This window comes from Idiotropiscis lumnitzeri, chromosome 8 (assembly GCF_059441095.1).
Source record: "Idiotropiscis lumnitzeri isolate Australia: NSW breed Sydney's pygmy pipehorse chromosome 8, RoL_Ilum_1.0, whole genome shotgun sequence".
NCBI lineage: Eukaryota > Metazoa > Chordata > Actinopteri > Syngnathiformes > Syngnathidae > Idiotropiscis > Idiotropiscis lumnitzeri.
The window spans coordinates 4,753,160-4,775,758 of record NC_142398.1 but is presented as its reverse complement, the minus strand read 5'-3'; the positions used below and the strand labels follow the sequence as shown (position 1 = coordinate 4,775,758).

The following is a 22,599-nucleotide window of genomic DNA, read 5'->3' as shown; positions in this document are numbered from 1 at the left end:
ACCTCCAAAATGTGACAAATATTTGCAATGCCCATTGTCGTTTAAACATGCAAAAGCCACAATTTTAGGTAGTATACTTCAACTACAAGGTCAAGCTCAGTTCAATTGGGGCCAAAATCAAAATGTCTTTTTTTACTTGACTTTACATTAAGGGGCACTTAAAGCCAGCTCTGATTAAAGTGTTCTGTTGACCAGTGTTATTTTTGATATAGTGTTATTAATTGATCAATCGTTAAGTTATAGTAACGTTTTACATTTTGAATTTTCCAAATACTCCGAATTATATTTTTTTCAGTTTCTCAGCTGTAAACAAGATCTGACAATTATTATCTTGCGTTGAATCAAAATAAAATAATTGCTTTTACTTTGGACAATGGAGATCAACATTTTTCCCCATTTTCTGAGATGTTACGGACCAAAACAGTGATGGAATCATAATTCGTTTGCATTTTCTGCACTGTCAATTTGAAATAGTCTATTTTTTAATAAAGGATGTAAACACTCTGTTGCCTTGGAGTCGGTCTTTCTACCTCTTAGCGCTGTTTGAAAGTGCCCTAAAAACCGACTCAGATGTCAGGATGCCGCCTGGTGGCTAACAGGCGCTAGGAGCCGCCACAGTGTCGTACGTTGGCAGGCTCGCTAACACGCTAATGGCATGATTAGCTCTTTGTGAGTTCATTAACTTTACGAGGGATGGCACAGTGACAGGAGATAAACGTCAGAGCGCTTACCAGTCGATTGAGACTGCAAGCTGTCGCGTTTTTCTGCTCCAACAATGAACCACCTGCTCTCCTTCTGTTGGGTGCTAGCGTGAGTGTTTGTGCACACGTGTGTACATGTGTGTTAGTTTGTGTGTGTAACTGGGCACTCGCAATCAAAACCTAATTGTCTACATGGGGAGAGAACATCACCTTTGGATGGTGGCTTGGGCGCTAATGCCAATGCTAATGTTCCGCTAATGCTCATTGTGTCCGAACTGCCCTAGCATCAAAATCCCTGTAGCATGCTTGTCCAAAAAACAGAAACTAACACACTGGGCAAGTAAGTGTACGCCTAGGAAGTGGCGCAAAACCTCCAAACTGGAATCCTGTGAAACTTTTGGTGTATCTTTCTAGGGCTCAATCAAAGTTGAAGAAACACGCTTTGCTATTCAATGTCTAAATATCGAATGATTATCGTTAAATTGCTTTCACACTGTCTGTCTAAGCCTAGATTTTCCTGGCTGCTGTGTGAAATGGATCAACATTTGGCCCAGGTCAGTATACATTTCTCATTTTGCTTTATTTTCTGGACGGCATGAAAGGCACCTGGAATAGAGAAGTGGCAGTGGCGCGGACACCAGCAAATGTCACACCTTCAGTTGGAACGACAGCAATTTGAAAGGGGATATTGGAAATCTAAGGTTTAACTTTCTCTTACAGGTTTCGAGGCTTCCTTTGAATGTGTGCATTGCTTTTTTCGTTAGCTTTCCTGGATGGCGTGAAAAGGACTGACACAGGATCAAATTGCATGAAGGCGATGCCCAGATTGACTAGCAGTTTTGTGAAAAATAATTGTGGAAATCTGGGGCATAGTTGGCAGTCTGTGCTACTTTACCGCAATAATTTTCAAACATGAATAGTGTATTTCGTAACAAATCCACCATTTCACATTTGACACTTTGCTTTTTTGTGGGGGACTTTTCTGGACTGTGTAACGAGACCCAATACGTAATGTAGGGCCATGAAGGTGACTTGGGAATTTTGTGCCTTTGCAGGTGAAATGGTAACTGTCTGAAAATCACGTAAAGTAAGGACTGGGGATTAACAAGCACTGAGAAGTAGGTTTCCCCCTGGTGGCCATTACCAACCGTGCGGGCAGGACAAATGGGCGAATGAAGACAAACATGAACATGCTCGTCTTTTGTCCCAAAGCCCATTTGGCCTTTTTGTTATTCACGTTTGAATGAGTCCCCAAAGCCATGTTTGTTTGAAGCGTTAATTAGCGAGCCCACAAAACGCCTTTCAAGAGCGACGGCAGGCGAAATAAAAGATGACTTCAAAACAGCTGTCCTCCTCTGCACCGGAACAATCGTTCCAATTACGCCACCTTTTGTCTTTTGCCGCGAGGACGCTGAGGCTGTTGCCATGGAGACACACCATGTTCTCATTGCCGTAGGAAAGCCAGTGATGGGGAGGTTGGAGAGAATAACAGCGCCATTCTTAGATGAATGATCACTTTGAAGGCTTTTACAAAATTCATTCTACAGATATGCTCATTCTGATGGAAATTTTGCTCGAAAATATTACCCAGAAAGGTTCAAACATTCAGTCCCAAAGCCAGTGGTGAACAATTTTGCTTGGTACAAACACATTCCCTGGAATGTTTAAAAAAATGCAACCCCCAAAGCCAATTTCCTAACCACATAAAGTTTTGTACGCATGTCTTTCACCAGTATACCCACAACATTTTCTAAATAACCAAAGTCCACAAAGATGCAAAACATCTGCTATTTTGGAATAAAATTTACATATTGGGCTATCGGTCAGTTTTTCCAGAGGTCCTTGATGAACAAAATTGACTCCGAGATTTTGTCCAAATGTTACCACATTTAAATTATTGATGCGTTGGAGTCTTTTGTAATTGCTTGATGGCGTAAACATTTAAAAAGGCTTGCTCATTTCCATTAGCATTTCTCTAAAAGTGAACTCCAATGCCAGGTTCCCATATCAAGATAAACTTTGGTATACCCACAAAAAAAACAAATAAAAATAAATTCAAGAAGACATGCTTGAAAAGACACTGGAAGTCTGTAATTTTGGAGTAAAGTTGTCATTTTCATCAAAAAGGTTATTTTTCAATCTTTTTTAAAAATTCGATATACAGTCATTTTAATAACTGCGGTAGTGCATGAAATAAATCGATCAAATTGAGCTCATTTGGGTGTCCGTGAACACGCAATGATCCCCCCAAGCACAACCATACCATATCGAAAGCACGTATACTGAACAGATTGGTAAAAAACAACTTGCAAACAATTTGAATTTTCATCATCGCATTGGGGCAGAGGGCGGCAGCTCAGTTTAATGTCTCGCCATGAGGCAAAATTGTGAGGATGTGACAGTGGGATTGTTTCCATTTCGACAAGCTGCCATGTAAGAGCGCTTTCACACGTGCAAAGCGGCTGCTGCGCGTTGCTGAGATTTCCATTTCAATGTGTCGTGAGTTGTCTCAGCACGTCGGCTGTAAACACGTGCGGCCCTGCTGGCGGCTCGTGTGAGGTCAGTGCCGCTTTAATGACCTCGCCGCACGGAGGCAAGCATCAGCGCAGTGTGGAGCACGCCGCTTTCTGTGTGGACGTGTACTTATGTTGATGTAACCACAAACCGCCAGCATTCTCTAAGGAACCCGAGCATCAAAACATGCCCACGGAAAATAAGTTTGAGATTCGAGTGTTTAGCCCACAAATTGGCAAGCTTTATTTGAAGGTCACACTGCAAAATGGCTCAAGATTATTTTATCATTATCATGTTTAAATGTTATCCGTGACCGCCAGACACAGTTGCCATTCCGAGTGATCACTTTTTATTAAACCAAATTTACTCAAGTGTGTTCTTTGAGCCTACAAAATCGTTACTGTGCTTTTGATGTCTCAAGGGGAGAAATTTAGCTCTAAACTATTGCTTATTTGAAAGTTCATATACTCAAATTTTTAAGTGGAAATAAAGCAGGTCTTAATTTGCAGTGACACTATATTAATCCACTCTTACAACGTTTTATATTGTGACCCTTTTTAAATTTTATATGGTGACACCGTATAATAACTGCATTCTTACACTGTGAATTCAAAAGATATTACTGACACTAAAATCAGTAAATGCAAATGATGAACAAGCCACTAAGTAGTGCATTGTGATTCCAACAAGGCGATCTTAAAGAAAAGGTGTTGACAAGAGAGTTAGTTGACTTTATTGTTTACTTCTGCTGGATTTATCATTTTTATTATTTTTCAAGCAATTCACCGGCAGGCTAATGAGGCTGGAAATTGCTTTTACCTTTTAATGAGATACCGTTGCCAGTCATCCTCCTCGACGTGTCCAACTTGGAGGCGGTGGGGTGGAAAAAAAAGAATACAACAACAACTAATCGTTTCATTTAATCGGACCAAACAGGCAGCTTCAGCATGTGCTGCAAGAAGTGACTTGCCGTCAAACAGCACTCGTTACCGGTCCAAATTTAGCAGCTAAGCAACACGCCGCTGAAATAATTGGATTAGATCAAGCACCGCTGGTTCTTCACATTTATTAAACATGTTTGACGTTTACTACTCAGAAACAGCCACGCTCATCAGATTTGTGTACATTCAACTTACACACGTAGACAAAAAGTAAACCTACAGCAGTCACGGAAAATAACTTGAATCTGACAAACTGATGACAAACAAAAATTTAATGAAAATTAACCATTGACAATCTGACTTTGCTTTTGAATTGTGATTCTACAGAATTATTTTAATAAACAAACTCGTGAAACAGGTCGGGGCAAAAATTATGGTACCCTTAACTTAATATTTAGTTGCATAACCTTTTGGGGCAATCACTAAAATCAAATGTTTTTTGTAACGACTCCAGTTTTTTCAGGTTTGAAGCGTGCTTATCTCCAGAAGGCATGTTTCAGCTCTTTCCACAAACAATCAATAGGATTTAGATCAGGCCTTTTTGAAGAATAGTATAGCGCTCTTATTTTATGGGGTGATTTTAGCTCGGTTAATTATCCTGTTGTGAAACCTGGGACCGTGACCTGCGACTGAAACTAAGCTTCCTGACACTGGTCAGCACATTTCTCTCGACAATACAGAGATAGTGTTGAGACATCATTGTTCTGTGCAGATTCAAAACAACCTGTGCTGGACGTACAAAGCAGCCTCAGAACATAACTGAGCCTTATCCCTGCTGCACAGTAGAGACAGTGTTCTTTTCTTGGTATGCTTCATTTTTGTATCTCTGCACACAGAGCTCATTGATGTGCATTGCCAAAACATTCCAGTTTTGTCTGGTCAGCGCATATGTCGATTCACAAATTCCAGCCGGGATTTTCATCTTTTGTTGTTGTCGTTGTTCCATTTTCTTTTCAACAGTGGTGTCCTCCTTAATCATCACCCATAAAGTACACTTTGGCTCAAACGACATGGTGCTATCTGACACTGATGTTCCTTGACCCTTTAATTTCTTTAGAGGTTGTTTTGGGCTCTTTTGTATTGTCCCCTTTTTCAGTTTGCCATCAATTTTCCTCTTGCGGCCACATCCAGGAAGGTTGGCTACCGTCATGAGGATCTTATTTTTGTGAATATGTGCAACTGTTGTTGCTGTTGACAAGAACAACGAACTGCTTGGAGATAAGTCTTCTATCCTTTACAGTGTGCATGTTGTTGGAATTTATCTTTATATCAATGTTAGAATTTAACTTTAACCCAATGTAAACTCAAATAAGTAATCTGACTCCAATTTGCGACCTTACCCAACTCTCACACATCCAACAATATGCGCGCTCGTTCTGCAATAGAAAGGTATCAGGAAGCCGGCATTTTCACGCACGAATGGATTTATTCCCAATACACAGATTTCTACATGGCACCTGGATCCCGAATCCCTCTCAATACAAGTCTACACCTCTCTTGCCACCAGCGAATGTGTTCTACCCCCGAGTTGCCCAGTCCTGATTCATACTATACAACATGCAAAATGGCACAGACAAAAGCATCCTGGCATGATTCTATTGGCTATGTGTATTGCAGTTAACTTTAGCTCGCTCTCATTGGTCTTTCTCCTCCCGCCGAATCCCGTGGCTCCTCCTGCGTGCGATCCCCCGATGGCCGCTCCTTCCCGGAGTCATCTCGTCTCGCTCAGCACCTTCTGTTTCTAAAACATTCCATTCTTGCACAACCCCCGCAACCAGTTTCGCGCCACCAGTCACACTCTCAGCATTTTACAATATCACATTTTCATACATTGGATGCACCAACATCTAATGAACTATGTTAAGCTCAAACTCTTATATTCCTTTAATAGTCAAAAGTATGAAATCCTTTAAGTGTAACTGAAGTTTAGACCATGCTAATGACCAGACACTCAGGAGATGAATGCAGGAAGATTAGATCACAGCTGCACCACAGGAGGTGTGAACGAGACCCCTCTGAAACAATGGACTTCCATGCCAGGATCACAAAAGTGGCTCCGAGCAGTCTAACCTTTGTTCAGTTTTAAATTGACTGCCATTTACATTATCCTTTAATGTCTTCAAAGTTGTTTCTAATCTCCTGAGACAACTCTCTCCTTCACTTCCTTTGTCACCATTTAAATACGCCATACCAACAATTTTGTCCATGTGTGTATCGAAGGTTTACTGAAGTAGGGGTGCCCAAATCTGGGTCCTTGAAAGCCCCGATCCAGCCTGTTTTATATGTTTCCCTCCTCCAACACTGATTCAAATGATCAGCATCAGGCTTCTGCCATGCTTGTTGATGAGCTGATCATTGGAATCAGCTGTGTTGGAGGAGGGAAACATGGACTTGAACAGCCTTGCCCTAAAGTGCCTTAAACAATAAGTTTGATGATTGAAGACATAGTGTATTTTATGTTCAAGAAATCTTCAGTTTGTCGAAGACTCCAAATTGTCTTTGATTTTATGAAAAGTTGTTAATTTGGAACATTAAGAGATATTACACCAAAAAGCATGTTTTGGATGAACTTAAAGTTTGATTTATTATTTATTATTATTTACTGACGACTGTGTCTTTGGTGTTCTCTATGAAAAATGCGTGTTGAATGGGTAGTAAATATGTGTGTGTGTGTGTGCGCGTATGTCGCTGAGTCGTGACGAACAACTTCAACATTCTCCTAAAGTGGTCTCGTCTTGTCTCACATTTTCAGCCTGTGCCACATGCGTAATCACACAAACTGCTTCTCTGGCTCCGTCTTTTCTCATCCTTTTTGCAACCTTTCCTTAGTGTTTCTCTAATTGGTCTTCAGCATCCACCTACCAGCTGTCAGGAGGGGGCTGCGTAGCACGGATCCGAGCCAGCCAATTACCGTCTGAGCGGCCGGGCCTTTACGCACCCCCCCCCCCCCCCCCCCACACACACAGCCATCACCTTCCCGGAGAGCCTCTCGGCACCCGTCCAGTGACGGCTCGGGTCAAACGCTGGGGTGGCTCCCCCATCCGCCTTCCCCTTGATGGACCTGACAAACAGGCGGGAACGAGAAGGGTCTTGAGGGGGAGGCCAAAGGAAGAAGTCGGGGGCCGGGTAGCAGGTTTGAGACAAACAACAAAATGTGAGCGGCGACTAAAGAAGAGCATTAAATGACAGGCACGGTTGCAGACGCTTAAATTTGTGGCTGGGAAATGAGTGGTGGCACTAAAAAGGTCCTGTAAATATTACGTGACCTCTGTTTTTGCCATGGTAAGCCGTGACTGTCATTGCCTTCAGGGGGCGCCCTTTTATAATCTCAATCGAAGACACCAACGGGCACAATGGCAGCTAGACTCCCAAGTTTAAATCGCTCTGTACATTAGATTTTTTTGAGAACTCTAGACATTGTTTTCTAAACGTACACAAATAGAAACATAAGCATCACTGCAAACTCTTTGATATTTCAAAAACACGTTAAGTCTGTTGAAGATTGTAGTTTCTTTGAAGAATAAAAAACATACCAAAATGTAAATTGTCTTTGATGTAAAAAAGCATGTTTGTTGACTTATTTTGTCTTTGATGTTTACGATGGCCAACTGGTTAGCACGATAGCTTCACAGCGCAGAGTTTGTGGGTTCAATTCCGGCTCCAGGCTTCCTGTGGGGAGTTTGGGTGTTCTAACCGTGCCTGCATGGGTTTCCTCTGGGTACTCCGGTCACCTCCCACATTCCAAAAAAAACATGCATGGCAGGTTGATTGGACACTCTAAATTGCCCCTAAGTATGAGTGTGAGCGCGAATGGTTGTGTTCGACTTTGTGTGCCCTGCGATTGGCTGGCAACCAGTTCAGGGCGTACCCCGCCAACTGCCCATAGCTGGGATAGGCTCCAGCACCCCCGCGACCCGGTACAGCTAATGTATATATATATATATATATATATATATATACATATATATATATATATATGTGTGTGTGTGGGGGGGGGTGCGTGCGTGTAATAAATCTATGAAAGGATATGCCATATTCATTACTAAGTTTACTCATATTCTCATTGCACCATATCCAAGTACTTTAGGTTAGTTGAAGTTGATATTTTTGTGAATATACATTAGGTTTGTTGAGGAGACTAAATTCTTTTTGACATGTCAGTCAGTGGAGACTCTTTGATGATTGCAAAATTGCAATACGTCTGTTGAAGATTCTCAAGTGTCTTTATAAAATATACTTTAGTTTACTGAACACTGAATCTTGATGTAAAATATTTGAAATTCATATTAAAAAAAATTAAAAACACGTACTTTAGGTTCTTTATCTGCGATTGGCTGTGATTGGCTGCAACCAGTTCAGGGTGTCCGTACTGTCAATACGTCAATGAGTAATAACAATTTTTTTTTTAATTAATTTTTTCGGTTGGTTAATGTAGACAGTTTCTGACGCTTGTGAAAACACATGTTAATTTAGTCCAAGACTTTAAAATTGTCTTTGATGATTATAAAATTGTGTACGTTGGGCTTATTGAAGTCTCAAACTTATCTTTCACATAGTTAGCTTCATTGAAGATTGTTGTTGATGTTTGTTTGTTTGAAGATTTGTTGTGTAATGAAACATAGTTTCTGTTTTTCAAAATAATCTTTAATGTTTAAATAAAATTACAATAGAGTCACTAAAAAGTCAGATATCTTTAATGTTTATGTAGCGCCTCTCTAGCCTGGCATATATATTTTTATTTTTAGCAACATTTCTATAACTTAGATGATGAACTCATTAAACTGCATTCAATCGAAAATGTTTTGAGTATTTTTAACTTGGTTATACCCACGAAAATACAGATAATTTGAAGATGCAGCCTTGACCTTAATTTGTATGGGAAAAAAAGGTTGGTAAGAACTCTAAAATGGGCTTTGATTACATTTTGATGTCTCTAAATTGTCTTTAATGTTCTCTACTCAACTGTATTTACAAAGCACTTTAAGACAACCACCACTGTATGCAAACAAAAGAACTCCAAATGTTTTTCTTCTGATTTGAAATACGCGCCATCGTAAATTGGAGCTAAGCTGTTTAATTAATGCTAAAGGATTTTATAAGCTTGACTACAAGTGACATGTATTCAGTTTAATGCAATAAAGATATATACTGATTGGGCTTTAAATCAATGCATGAGAAAAGGTCAGGCCAGGCTGTGTGAAATGCATGGGTGGCAGATATTTTGTGCAGGATGAGCCGCACGTCGGAGAACTGAGTGTGCAGATGCGAAGGGTCCCGGACTTCGATCAAGGCCACCCGTCTGTTGTTGTGTGAGATGGTCACACGGTCGACCGTGAGAGCAGAATAACAGATCCAGTGGTTCATCGGCAGTGGAGCGCACAAACAACTGCCATGGCGCGCACCGTGGGAAGAGCCGACACGTCACCTTGCGGGCAGAAGACGTCCACTAAGAGAAAGCTAAAGTTAACTGCAGATGACACATAGCCAATAGGGGAAGAGTAGGAAGTCTTGGCTTTGTTTGCTGTAATGTATAAATGATCCTGGGCAACTTAGGGGGGGTTGTCTTTTTTCCTGTTGGTTGCTGTAACCGGGCCTCTCAGACTTTGTATTAGATCTCCTGTTAAGAATAAATCCACTCCCGTGTGAAGTTGCCGGCATCCTGGTCATCTTTCTCTCAAAACGAGCGCGCATAATTGTTGGAAGAATGGAGGTTGTGTTTGGTTAACCATTAATGGAGTCAGATAATTAATTCGAACTATTTTGGTAAACTTTTGGTACATTTAAAGTTAAAAACTCCAACAATTTATGGTGACCCCGACGTGATCGGAGGGAGAGGACTACAAAAGAAATCCACAGACTTCGAATAAGAGAACCACAGGGTCTGGGACCCAGGGTCAGGGACCCGTATCCACACCAAGTGACGACTTGTTGAACGGAAAGGAAATCCCGACTTAGACCTGTTTTCCTCTGGTGGTACCACATCTAAAAGGTAAGCAGAATACCTGTTACTACATGTCTGAATTCTGCACAATTGGGGAAAAATAAATGTAACAGAGGAAAACGGGGATAATTGGGAAATTAAATATTAAAAGTGTGGATTGTGACACGGTGTAAAATCTGGGATTTACGTGTCACGGTGATACGGTGTAAAATCTGGGATTTACGTATCACGGTAATAAGGTGTAAAATCTGGGATTTACTTATTACTAAATTTGTGGTTCTGATACGGTGTAAAATCTGGGATTTACGTGTCGCGAAGTCGTAATAAGGTGTAAAATCTGGGATTTACTTATTACAAAAATAGTCTGAGACTATATGTGGTATTGATACGGTGTAAAATCTGGGATTTACGTATCGCAAAGTCGTAATAAGGTGTAAAATCTGGGATTTACTTATTACAAAAATAGTCTGAGACTATATGTGGTATTGATACGGTGTAAAATCTGGGATTTACGTATCGCAATTTGTGTGCAAGTGTAAGCAGTGTGATTGGTGTGATATAATTTGGACTGTTTTGTTTGATATTTGGCTGGGACGCACGGGAGTGGATTGTTCAGGAGGAGTGGAGATAGGTGAGATATGGGGCTCGGTTGCGATGAACCGTATGAAAGTGATGGTGTGAGGCAAGAAATTGATGGACATTATGTGAAGTTGGAGACGCAATTAATGAGTGGAATTGAGGAGAAAAAAGATAAACAAAAAAAAAGAAAGAGCAAAAGAGAGGTATCGGAAGGTGTTGTTGAAATTACAAATGGATGACCACATGGGATATGATTAAGTTGGCTAAGCAGGTGCAAAAGAAAGAGAGGAAAATGTTGAATGACATCAAACAATTGAAAAGGGGCAAAAGATAAAGCTAAATGGATTCGGAAAGGTACAATGGAAAAAGAATTGGCAATGGTGGAGGAGGACAGACTTAGTGTGCATCAATTGGCGACAGTGGCGACAGCATTGGCAAACATAAAATTGGAAGAAAAGGTTGAGAAGGTTGTGAAAGTGGATAAGAAGGAGAGGCACGTGAGAAAAAGGAGATGTTGAATGTTGTGGAGGGTTGTGCAAGTGACAAGATTGGTAAAGGGTGATATTGAACTGGTCGTTGAACCTTTGGCGTATATTTGTAGTCAATCATGTATGTCAGGGGTTTCCAGGCAAAAAGAAAATGGCAAAAGTTATTCCAGTTTTGTTATATTATTGATTGAGCTCACTTTGCTTGTTGGTGCTCGGCTCGGCTGGTTAGCACGTGGCTGCGGCCATCCAGAGTGGAGTTGTTTTAGGAATACTGTTCGGAATATTACAGTTTGAAAACTGACAAGTTTAAAACTACTTATTTTGAGACTATTGTCATTGATATGGGCCTACTAGTATTTTAGTAGTTTTCTAAATCTGGTCACGTAAAATGTTCCTGTTCTATCGGTAGATAATATTATTTATTTTCTTTATGATTTTTCTGAGTTATGATTTTTCCCTGATGAATTCTAGACAAATAGGAGGGGAAAACACTGAGGCCCTGAGTGGCCCACGGCCCCTATGTTTGTTTCCATACAACCCATCCCTTCACAGCCCAGTTTGTCTCTTTTCATGACACTCAGCTCCTCACTGTGTGTGTGTGGGGGTGTGTGTGTCTGTGTTCCCTTTGGCTGATAAACATAGCTGGTTGTTTGGTCTACGATAGTTTTGTTTACTTTCTTTACTGCCTACTCTCTGTAGGTTATTGTTAATTTGATTCTCCTTGCGATGTGGCATGAAGAAAAATTTTTAAGGATCCATTGGCATAAATAAAGAGGAATTCGTGTTCCCCATAAGAAAATATGAGCCTTGATAGGAGATTGGTTTACCAAATATAAAGTTGGATTAAAAAGTTCTGTAGATGATTTATTAACTGATGTGAATTAAATGTGACAAAGGTGGAAGACAGATGTTTTATGACTGTACGACGCGAACTCTGACATGACAACTTTTAAGGACATGACAGCATTCCATAAATGCCGGACTGCTAACATCCACATCTATGAGGTGTTTGATGTCACAGGTGCAGGATCGTCAGCCACGTCCAGGAGAAACGACATCACGGGGACTGAACGGTAAAATCAAGAGAACCACAGTTGTAAATTTCGGCATACGCTGGCTGAATTGAGGCAAAATTATGGATCTGCCAGCACAAGTCTTAGTGAAACCAAGGCGGACGCGCCAAGGGAGGGGTCTCGGTGTGGAATTGGAAAGTGGAAATTATCTTTTTGGGTAAGGAATTAGATACCTAGAGGGGAACGAAAGTGTGAAAGAAAAAGTGTTTGTATGTCTATGTGGTTTGAGTGAATGTTTAAGGGACGGGCGGCCTCAGGAAAGAAACCTGATTAAGTGCACCGACAAGCCCTTACAGTACGTAGGGTGCAATGGGCGGACAGGCCTGATCAACCTGAATCCCTATTGCACTCCCGAGTATTGATTTCCAAATTATTATTGGTGACAGATTGGAGTAATTAAATTCAAGCATCAAGTGAATGGTTAATTGACGTTATTACACAAAATGTATGCAAAACTGAAAGTTTCAGAATGGAGGTAATTTGGCCCTTCTCACTGGCAATTGCTACTCCTCCAGCTCTCTCCACAGGTTTGAAGTGACATGTGACCTGTGTGTCCAGAAGGCCGGAGAACGCTTCAAATAGCGCCTCATCACGCCCAGGTTCTCCTCAACAAAGAGGGAGAATAAGATAGTTGTTGATTTAGCCTGCTTTTGTGCCCAGCAGGTTTTATGATTCACATCGGGTGCACGACTAGATAACACACACCCAGTCCAGGATAGGGCAAAATTTTGTTGGATTGTTTAGACGTTTCCATGTAATATGGCACCACAGCAGTGATACTTGAAGTTAATGTCAGTTAAGTGGGGCAGTTGCGCTGTTTTCATGAAAAATTACTCACTTAATGCGAGGGTTGGTCCTCCGTAGGGGGATGCGAGAGTTACATTCGGGACAAAATTTACTTGTCAGGAACTGTCCTCACTTGAGGCCGAGGCCAGACTTACAGACCAGCATGATGGTCATCGGCTGAATGGGGACACCTCAGGTGAGATTGGCCGTGCCGTGCATCAGAGTATTTCTGGCCCCGTTGGGGCCGATGTTGCTGTGTCTTTCAGATGGGGAGGGGAGGAGACAGGCCTGGTCTATGTGGCCAGGACGAGACGTGAATGGAGTGAGCCTTCCGGAAGTGACCCGTCCAATAATGTCGTCATGACACAGCTGTTCCAGTGGGCCGTCCTCATGGGCGTGCCCCTTCCGGGTGCAGACATCATGCGAAACAGTCCATCAATGAAAAAATGCTAAATCGGTCTAAGTAGAGCACATTTTGTACATAATTTTGCACAACATCAGAAAAGGAAAATATGGGAGTGGATTAAGGAGCGTTACTAAAAATTGTTGTACTTGCAGGTTAAGGAGGCCAAGAGAGATAAAAAAAACAAAAAAAAAGGGGGAGCAGCGAAGGCAGCAGCCCATGGCTGCCATTGGAACTGCTCCTTCCACTTCTGCTGCTCGTAGGCAAGGTTCGGGTGACGCGGCGCCCCAGCGGACCGGCTGTCCATAGCAGGGCGGTCAACGAGGTCGGGATTGCGGTAACAGAGGTAGGGGTGGTTATAGACAGGGGTTGTGAGTGGGGTGTGCTCGTGCTGCGGGGTGTGGGGTCACTGGGTGATGGGCTGTCCATGCTGAGCCACTTTCTGGAATGTGCCATCCTCTGGTCCGGTGCCATATCTGTCGCAAGGAGCGCTCCACCAGCGCAGGGGGCGCCACCGTTACCCACTCCCAACGCACTATTGACACCAACCCGCTGGTACCCCATTCCATGACAGGGGGCCACGGAGCGTCAGCGTTCGAGGACTGGCAGGTCCCTGCATTCCGGGGACGGTGGATGGACAAGTTTTCGATGGTGCTGGATATTAGGGCGAGCTATGAGCTCCTTCCGCATCTCCCAGTGAGCCTTGTGGACTCTCGAGATTGCCTGAGTCACTGCCCTAGACTAAACGAACACTGGAATTCGAGTGGCATTTCTGGATGGGACTGAACTTGACTGTGCACATCGTTCGGAGGGAGCATATGTCGTGCTCTCTTCCTTCCCAGTGGCTGAACTAAACTGAAACATCTGAGGGCAGCTCTGAAACCTGGTTCTTCATCCTCCCGCGGTGGGTATGCCCTGTTCCTGCTCTGGTCTGAGTGGTGTAGCAACCTCCACCCATTCAATTCACCAATTGACATTACATTGTACATGTGGTCACACATGGTTTGGTTTATCAAAATGCATTCATCTAAATTTAGTCAGGAGTAGATCTTCCATTAGGATTATATATTTGTTATGTCTACCGGCGTTGCCTCGTACGCCTGCCTTGTCCCTGAGCAGCGGAAATGGTATGAATTGTTTACTTTCACCGAGCCACATATCACATTGAATATCGATGCACATCAATCATACAAAAGATCTAGGCCCCATAGTTGTTGAATACTCCGCATCACTATCAGAATATCATATTTTAACACCCACTACAAATTCTTCGGTTTTGGCAGCATCCAAAATTTCACAAGACGGGTCACTCGGAAGAGGTAATTCGGTGTGTGTGTATTGTTTTTACTGTCTCTACACCCTCCCCAGTTGACAGAAGCAGTGTGGGCACGGCCTGGAGGTGGATTGAAGCATTCGGGAGACAATGGGAGGTGAAGACTGCAGCGGTCTTGGAGCTGTCTATGTCTTGGAGAGCACCTATTCTTCCCGTTATTATAGTTTTGGGATTTTTTATTTTAAGCATAAATGGTTACTATTTCATTTGGGTTGCTTTAAATATTTGTCAAAAAACAGTCAAAATTAGAGCGTTAGCTCGAGGCTTAAATTGTAATCTCTAAACACAGTTAGATATTTGAACTCAGTGAACTAAATTTTATTTAATTCAGGAATGATTTGCCCATGTTGCGAAGCCAGATTCTAGTGTTGTGCCATATTAGCTGGATATCATTAGGACATTATTGCGAACCAACACTGCTTGTGGTGATTATCAGCAAAACTAAATTTATACGTTGGAGAATTGTTTCTGGGCTAATGCCTGTGAGGATGACACGGTCTAGATTATATTCGAAGAAAGCTATTGCAACAGTCTGGGAATTGAAATAGATATAATATTTGGTGAGTTTACGTTAATTAAAATATATTATTCAAGTGACTGATACAAGCTTCACAAACAAATTGAAAAAGGTGATTGAATACAATTAATTAGGGTATTATTGCGATTATTTAGCATGCATTTTTTGAAGGATTGTATAACGATTGCTGGCATTATTGTAAACACGTACGGGACAGAAGGTCAAATATTTAATTTAGCATGTTCATATTTACTAAATATGTTAAACATTAATTAAACAGAAAGCATTTATCAAATGAAAATACGGTGCAGTTAGATACAAAAGGTTGTAAGTGGTTCTAATAAACACAACTTCAACCCGCACCGGAGTTCTTTCCCCGATATGGTGAGCCTGAAGGTTGACCGCCCGGATGGGCAGGTCAAGAGAGGGGGAGATACTGACCAATTGAAACACATACAAATCAAACATAAAAATGGACACGGCTGTCCTTTTCCTTATTATTTCTGAATGATAGGCTTGCTTTCTACGCTTTTAGTATGTTTGCTTCTAATCTATGAGACTGTTTTTTAGACAGACGGAGGGGAGACAAAAATTGTGATGTTACAGTACCACTGCAACCAGACGGTCATGTACGAGGAACGGGAGGACAGCTCGGATCGGTTGACAGACGCACAGGTGATATTGTTTTATAAAATTTGTGACCAAGACCCCGAGGTTGGTATATATGCGAAATTATTCAATCACACAATTGATTTAGAGAATTTAAGTGATTGATAATAAGGTGGCCAAGCAAAATTTTACGTGTTTGAAGTTGAATGGAGCAGGACACACAATTGGACAAATACCGTGGGATTGGTGTGAAACGAATGTGTCTCTTCCAGCAGGACCCCCGCTTTCCCGTGCAGACGTCTGGTTGTGTTATGGTGGAAAATTTCTATACGACAGGCTGCCGACCAATGCCTCTGGCAGGTGTGCCCTGGTGACTTTAATTATGCCGGTGAGTGCGACACCTGTAGATTTGGACCAGTTAAATTGGGATCAATTAGAGGCGGTACATAAACAATTGTCAAAAACCTTATTAATAATGTTTCAAAATAGGATTGCTTTAGATATGTTATTGGCGGAAAAACAAGGAGTGTGCGGGATATTTCGGGATCAATGTTGTAGTTTCATCCCAAACAACACGGCACCGGATGGGCGTCTCACCAAGGCATTGGAAGGTTTGCAAACTTTGAACAAGGGGATGAAAGAACATTCAGGTGGAGATTCGGAAATGTGGTCAGGATGGTTGAATGTCTTTGCTAAATGGACAGGTCTGATTAGCTCTATATTAATCGTAGTGGCAGTATTTACAGCTATTATGGTGCTTTGCGGATGTTGTTGTATACCTTGTATCAGATCTCTTACAGTTAAAACCCTCGAGCGCACCTTGGGCCTGCTGCCACCGAGTGGCAAGTGCATGATCCCCCTGTCGGACCCAGAGCCGGTTCCTCTGGCAAACAGAAGGTCCATGGGGTCCAGCGGAGTAAGTGGTAATGGCCTCAGTTGTCTGAGGCCATGAGAGGGATTAAAATTTTATATATCATTCCACATCTTTTATTTTTTACTGTTATTATTTTTCTCTTATTATTTTGGCGGGGGTGATGGCCTCAGTTCGCTGAGGCCATGAGAGGGATTAAAGGATTTTATAAGCTTGACTACAAGTGACATGTATTCAGTTTAATGCAATAAAGATATATACTGATTGGGCTTTAAATCAATGCATGAGAAAAGGTCAGGCCAGGCTGTGTGAAATGCATGGGTGGCAGATATTTTGTGCAGGATGAGCCGCACGTCGGAGAACTGAGTGTGCAGATGCGAAGGGTCCCGGACTTCGATCAAGGCCACCCGTCTGTTGTTGTGTGAGATGGTCACACGGTCGACCGTGAGAGCAGAATAACAGATCCAGTGGTTCATCGGCAGTGGAGCGCACAAACAACTGCCATGGCGCGCACCGTGGGAAGAGCCGACACGTCACCTTGCGGGCAGAAGACGTCCACTAAGAGAAAGCTAAAGTTAACTGCAGATGACACATAGCCAATAGGGGAAGAGTAGGAAGTCTTGGCTTTGTTTGCTGTAATGTATAAATGATCCTGGGCAACTTAGGGGGGGTTGTCTTTTTTCCTGTTGGTTGCTGTAACCGGGCCTCTCAGACTTTGTATTAGATCTCCTGTTAAGAATAAATCCACTCCCGTGTGAAGTTGCCGGCATCCTGGTCATCTTTCTCTCAAAACGAGCGCGCATAATTGTTGGAAGAATGGAGGTTGTGTTTGGTTAACCATTAATGGAGTCAGATAATTAATTCGAACTATTTTGGTAAACTTTTGGTACATTTAAAGTTAAAAACTCCAACAATGCTGAATTGAAGAAAAGTGAATTCAAATTAGACAGACGACAATATAAGTAAGTGTTCTAATTGCAAGTTGTGGATTTGTTTCACACAAGGCGGACGGCGACATACAGGACGCAGGAAGCCATTCCATTGCTGGAGAGATGAAGGAAATTCCTGCAGGTGGGACCCTGGCCAATTAAGTCGGTTTAACAAAAACTCAATAAGAATATTAAACTTCAAACCTGCCGACACAATTACATTTAGATGCCCCCGCGGAGCCTGGCCTCGGCCTCGCTTGTCATAATTAACATTCCAATGATGTTAACTTGCTCATCTTTCTATTAGCTTGAATCATTCCAGAAAGATGTTCTCTCTTCCAATGTTTCTTAAAGAATCTGGCCAAATTTGTTCCAAAATGATCTTAGTAGACTTACTTACCTTGGATCTCCAAATTAGCGTAAAAGTTTGGACAGTGTAGAAAAAGAAAAATGTAACAAAAAAAAACAACAAAAAAAACCCCACCATCTTAAAATCAAAATCTGTGACTTTCTGTTTGAATGTTGGCGTTATGATGACCATGTCCTCTGCATTTCGTGTTGATCTTTCATGGGGGGGCCATTAAGGGAGTTTGGGGGAACATGTTTGTATCAATCATTGGAGACTCTAAATCAGGTTTGAAGTTTACAAAAACGTTGAGGTCTTTGATGTTTGTTGAAGATTCTGACCTGTTTTCAAGTCGTACGACAAAACGTATACATTGGGCTGATTGGAGTTCTGCCAAAATGTCCTGCCCGTGTGAATCGTCCCACTGGAGGCTGATTTGACAGCCGCACAATATTTTCTGTCTCCTGAGCATCTGGCTCGTAAATGTATGGTCCAACGAACATTTAGCTCCTCTTCCACCAACTCTTCAAATACCTGGATCCCCTCAGATAAGCTTGAGATTTTGCTTTATGAGTCAATTTCTGACTGGCTAAATACACTTTCTATGTCAAGCTCTGCCATAGTACTCTTGGAATGACGTCACACTTCTGTGTTTGTCACTCGGCGGAATCTCACTTCAGCAAAACTGTTATTTTGTCATGTATACCAAATAAAAACCATTTTTAATGCTTTATTATTTGTATTAGGTGTAATTACTTTACTTGTGACACAAAAATATTCAATTTGGCATTTTCCGAACTTACTTTACATGAGGTCTTTGATTGTTCATGAAAATGAACCTAAATTGTTTTTGATATTTTTCAAAACGTATGTTAAACTCATTGAAAATTCTTGTGATACCAAAAACTTACATTAATTTGGTTGAAGACTCAACATTTTTTGCAAAAACATACGTTAGGTTCCTTGAGGGTTATATTGTCTTGGATGTTTACAAGATGAAGTTAATCTCGTTAAAAATTCTTGAGTCATTACAATGATGTACTTCAGGATTCTGCAAGACTCAAAATTGTTTACAAAAACATCTTTGTTCAATTTGTTGCTGACTGAACCTCGTCTTTGATGTTTACAGCAACGCAAGTTTATGCCACACATTTGGCATTCGCTAGTTACCAAGAAGACATTTTATTATGAATGAATCCCAATTTAAATTACTGCATTACAGCAAAAAGACAAAAAAATCTAATGATGCTACTTGCGGGTGGCTGTAAAAGGGCCCTTCGCTGACTGCTGTATGATACAAAAAAATAAAAGTCAATTGAAAAAATTCTGTGTGATCGCCACTGTCACTTTTACTCAGCGACTTCATTTTAATTAGGACCGTTGAGGCTTTTTCACGCAAGAGCCAAGGATCGATGCTATTGAGTCCAAAGAGGCTGGGCTGTGTAAAGTATCAAATATGTATAGACGTACGGAAGAAGTTGATGCGTTAGCTGGCTGCGAAGCGTTGTGCTAACGAGAGGATTGAGCCCGAAGAGGGAATATTTGGAGCTTTCATCTGGAAGACGAAGGACGCTGTGTTTGCACAAACGATTTAATAAGAGAAACCTCACTCAGGCACTAAAATAATAATACATTCACATGCATTTAATATATTTTAATTTTCAGATTTACATTCATGTTGGAAAGTACCGCAGTACTTTTTTTCCCTCCATCTCTCCCAAAGGACTCAGAAAACGTGACGTTGAATGTCTAAACAAATACTCACCAAATAGTTTTCCAAAAGTAAAAAAAAAACAAAAAACAAATTGCACACATAAAAATATGACTATACTTGTAAAAATTATTTTTATTTGTGAAGAGAAGCCGTACAGATGATGGATGGATGATGTTTACTTGTCTTGGTCTTCTCTTTTTTTTTTAAAAACAAAAAACTTGAGATAAAAAAATAAATAAATAAAAATCTCTCTCTATATATACATCCATACATTTACCCCTTCTGAGTTTAATTTAAAAAGAAGACGGCAGAGTATTTGTAATACTGGTGAATTCTCCTCGAGGTATTTCTGTCCTAACCTGTGGGTTCCATTTCAAAGCTTGAAAAGACTTTGAATTTTGGCGTTACTCGGCAGTGTTCATCTGATCCTGCGAGAGGATGGCGTCCTTCCTCGCTTCATTAAGGACTTCTTCACACTCTCTTTTTTCTTTCTCTTTCTTACTTTCTTTCTCCCTTCCTCACAGCGTCTTCTCATCTATCAGCTGCTAAAATAAGTAAGCGCTGCCTTTTTCTTAACTGCCAGTAATTCTGAACTAAATTGATACACTGAACTCAGTTTAACACCTGATATTTGATTGCAATCTTAGCAGAAATTCTGTCTTGAAAACCTCATTAAAAACCCCAAACTTTGAAACACAAAGCATTGCTTAAAAACCTAACTCTATTTTTTAAATAAAAACAATTTGTACTTTTTCAATGTAAGCATTCTAAAATTGTTTTGTTGCTTTAAATACAAATCATACAATAAGACATTTGTTTCAATATTATCAAACTAAAGTTGTACTTTTTCAACATTAAGAATGAATGAAAATATAAATATATTTCATGAGAATTATGTCAGAGTTTTCAATTTTTTTTCGGAAAAGTATTTTTTCAGAAAAAGGTCTAAAAAATTACAATCTTTTTAAGTCAAGACACAATTCATCAAATAAAATTTATGCCTTGAATGATTTCTTTACAACAAATATTGATCTTTTACAACAGTAATGTATTGTTTTTTTAATGTAAAAAGTTGAGGCACATTTGGAAAAAAAGTGAAACTTTTCCAATGTAAACATTTCCTTGATGAAAAAAAAACAAAATCGGTGTTACTTTTCTTCTGATTTCCAACTTCTGATGATCGTATGTCTGCATATCAATTGGCCTCAAAAGAAAAACAGAACGTTTTGCTCTTGGCTGCTTTTTTTAGCCTGCTGGTTCTTAATTCGACTCTAACACTGTACGTCATCGTTTTATAGGATCTTTAGCCTCTCTGTTGTGTAGGCCCATGTCTCTCATGGCATGTAAAACGTCCAGCATATGTCATGTAGATGGGTCGCGCTCTATTACAAATATGACGAATCCTATCGTGTTCGTTTTTTATCACGCAGAATAAAACGCGCCACCCGGATGGATAGTTACCAACCGTGCGGTGGTAATGTTTTGCACAGAAAACCCGGGTTGTCATCACCTGTGGAGAGATGAACATTAATTTGGCTGCACAGCAAATTCCCGTTAGCAGGTGGGCCCGTTTCAAAATGTCACGAAAAAAAGATGAACACACCGCCATCACGCTAACTCACGCCACAAATAAACGGCGGCTGTTCTCTCCCAAAAGTGGTGTTTCCACGAGCGCTTTGAACAAGTGCCATCTTGACGTTGCCATTTTTCATCACCAGCTGCACCATATAAAGGTCCCCTGGCATGTTGAAAAATGTACAACTTTGGTTGTAAATTTATATATTCAGCAAAAAGGATTTGCAAAAAATAGAGTTTATTAAGAAAAAAGAAAAAAAAAAAAAGAAACTCAGTTGCAAACAATTCAACCGTTCTTCTAGAAAAAAATAAGAATGTATTTGCAAACTAACCAAGCATGATTCTAATTAGATTCTGACTTCATTCAAATACAATTGCAACTTTAGCAATCTTTTCTGTCTTCAAAGGATACATTTTATTTAAAAAAATCAAACAAACAAAAAAAACCATTTCACTTTGGAATTTTCCTCAGAATATATAATTTTTTACAGTAAGACTAATTTTTCATGCAAAAACCCTGATTTTTAATCCAGCAAAACCCAACCATTTTTCAAAAAAAAAATACTTTGTATGTCAGAGGTTTGACTCAAATAACAAAACAAAACAAAGAAAAAAGTTAAGCTTAAAATTAAGTTTTTAAACCTTTTTTTTTCTCTCAAAGGATATGACGGTAATTTTTAAATGCTACTTTGTGAATGTCATATTTTTATTTTTTTCTTGGAAAAATACAAAGCTTTACCTTTGAAGATTTGATTTGTCAGACTAAAGTAATGTAAAAATAAAATTAAAAAATACTTTGTTCATGTATGTATTCATTTACTGATTTTCTTGGAAATGTAGCAGTTTTTAATGTCCAAAAGATTTTCAATTTTTTCTTATCAAGTTTTATTTTGAAAAAAAATTAAAAAAGAAAATTCTGAGAAAGAAAACTGCCTAAAAAAATACAACTCCGTTCAAATAAAAATACCCCTTTAATAAGATGTATTTTCAGTCGATTATTTTGGTTACATATAAGACTTTATATAAATATATTATAATATTTTTACTTTTTTCTTGGAACTTTAAGTCGTACATTTAAAAAAAAAAAAAAAAAAGCTTTTTTGTAAGACCATGACTGTATTTGGAAAAAAAAAGACGTTTCCCCTCCACAGCAGAGATGGGCAAACGCGGGCTCCATATGGTCTTCTGAGTTGCTTCTTGATGAATTAAAGAAATAATAATAATGCTGAAACTCTGCAGAGGTCAATTGTCGCTTTAAATTGCAATATTACCTATGACC

General features: G+C 40.3%; 1 long non-coding RNA gene across 1 annotated transcript; it reads left to right on the top strand.

Annotated features, from left to right (window-relative positions):
* The first annotated feature begins 9,246 nt into the window (after window positions 1-9,246).
* On the top strand, window positions 9,247-17,515 carry LOC148331799 (uncharacterized). The gene is made up of 2 exons (XR_015844601.1): window positions 9,247-10,336; window positions 10,426-17,515. It is a non-coding gene; the product is annotated as an uncharacterized LOC148331799 (long non-coding RNA).
* The last annotated feature ends 5,084 nt before the right edge of the window (window positions 17,516-22,599 follow it).